A 2,055-nucleotide genomic window follows, 5' to 3' on the forward strand; every position below is an offset into this window, starting at 1 on the left:
AAGTGGTTGAGTCACCATCCCTGGAAGTATTTAAAAGACGGGTAGATGAGGCGCTTAGGGACATGGTTTAGTGGGCATGGTGGTGTTGAGTTGACGGTTGGACTCGATGATCTTGGAGGTCTCTTCCAACCTTAATGATTCTATGATTCTATGATCCATCAGATGTGTTTCAGAGGCTCTGACTGAAGACGTTCTCAGCTTAGGATTTGAATCTTCCCCAGAAAAGGCTCTCGGTCATTTTCATAAATCCAGGTTGCAATTTGAGTCCTCTCCTCTGTAACCATTTATTGTGGTTGGTCTTCAGCCCAGACTTCTCCACAGGCAGTGATTTTAGTGTATACAAATATTTCCTCTTCCCCACAAAAAAGGAGGAAAAAAAAAAAAAAATCTCAGAGGACACAAGTTTGGAAATCAAATCAGCAAGGATTAAATGTTCCGGCAGATATGTTTCTGGTTTATCCTGTGCACTTCACAATTACAAATACTCAGGTTTTCCATGCTAGATCACTTATTCATTGTTTTACTGAGAGCTACTGATGCCCATAGTAGAGTAGATATTATTTATCAGAGTTTTATTAGAGTTTTTTGGATGGGGGGGAGAGGAGGGGGAAGGGGGAAAGGTTGGTGAAACAGTTTCTTGCATGCTTTATTTTAAAGTGTCTGCTTGGTCCCCCTCTGCTTCCTGGTGTGGACTCTTCAAATTAGAAAAGATGGATTAACTGTGCTAGCAGTTCTGTGTTATACAAGCATGTTCCTTTCTAAGACTTCATTAAGGAGCAGGCTGGGTTACTGGACGATTAGTCATGTAGGTAACACTGAGGATTGTTCCTCCAGGTTGCCAGTCTGGCTCTTGCCAGCCTTGGTGGTGTCAGCTAATTGCTACCATCTGGAGTCAGATTTTCAAACTGCTCCAGTGCAAATGGGGTGCACAGATTTTCTCCTCCTCTGAGCATGCAGCCACTGAACTGTGAGGCCATCTAAGACCCTCAAAATGGATGGAGGGGACAGAGGATCTGATCACAGCTGTGTTCCCTGCTGATGGTGCTAAGTAGGTGCAGCTGCTCACAGTGGAGGTGGAGAGCTTGCTCCTGTCTCGAGATACAGGCTCAGCTGAGTCTGTGAGAGGCAGAGGCAGGCGAGTGCTGAGTTTTTGCTGTCTGAGAGACACCCGTGCTTCTGCAGGTGGAGAGGGACAAGGTCTGGTGTTGCACAGGTATTGCACAAATTGTCTGGCTCTCCCAGTCTGCTAACTTGTGCCAGACCTGGCCATGGGTTCCTGACCTCCCATCCAAGCCTTTCCTCGGCCAGACTGTGCTTGCCCATACTCTGTCCCCAGCTCTTGGCTTTGCTCCCCCACATATGTTCAGAGGTATCAATGCCATGGTCCCCATGTTTCTCACATCAAAGCAATGCTGAGAATAAGCAGTGCCTATCACCAGCCTACTGCCTTGTCCATGACATGCTGAGGAGCCTAGGGCTATCTGAAGTTGTAAAAGGACAGCTCAGCTTGTGGCCAGGGAGCCGGAGTCACCCTTTCCTCTTTTCCTGCTCAGCAGTGCTGAGCATCTAGCCAGGAGAATGGGGAGAGGGCAGCTCACGGTTCATTTTTCTGACCCAAGCACCAGAGCCCCAAGGAGAACCAGGTGTCTTCCTGATACTTTACAGGTCAGGAGCCAAGCTGAGGGCAAAGAATGAATCAGGAAGCTCAGTAAATTTGGGTTCATGTCTGGGACCCAGAGGAGGGAAGAACCCCTGAGTTGTTAGTGATTCAGTGCTCTTGCAGGCATTTGCATTAATGAGTGAGGGGAGGAGGCATGTGTGTTTGTGCATGGGGGTCAGCAGGCAGATCCAGCAGCTTTTCCAAAATGTGTGTTAGCATAGCTTTCCCTTGAATGTGCTATTCCTAGGGGGTCTCATTGCAGGCATACCATAGGCATCAGAGACTATTTTGATCCAAACCAGAACTTTTTTGGTTGCTACAGGCTAAACTAAACCTTGGGCCAATGTTGGCTTGGGCTGGCTGATGCTCAGTCAAGCACTGAGGAGTGTCCCAGC

At 47.8% G+C, this 2,055-nt stretch overlaps 1 protein-coding gene across 1 annotated transcript in view; it reads left to right on the plus strand.

Moving 5' to 3' along the window:
* Positions 1-2,055, plus strand: part of IGDCC4 (immunoglobulin superfamily, DCC subclass, member 4) — a 67,715-nt gene that overhangs the window by 39,433 nt on the left and 26,227 nt on the right. The window lies entirely within an intron of this gene.

The sequence above is a fragment of the Pygoscelis adeliae genome, unplaced genomic scaffold (genome assembly GCF_000699105.1).
Source record: "Pygoscelis adeliae isolate BGI_AS28 unplaced genomic scaffold, ASM69910v1 Scaffold13, whole genome shotgun sequence".
In the NCBI taxonomy this organism is placed as follows: Eukaryota; Metazoa; Chordata; class Aves; order Sphenisciformes; family Spheniscidae; genus Pygoscelis; species Pygoscelis adeliae.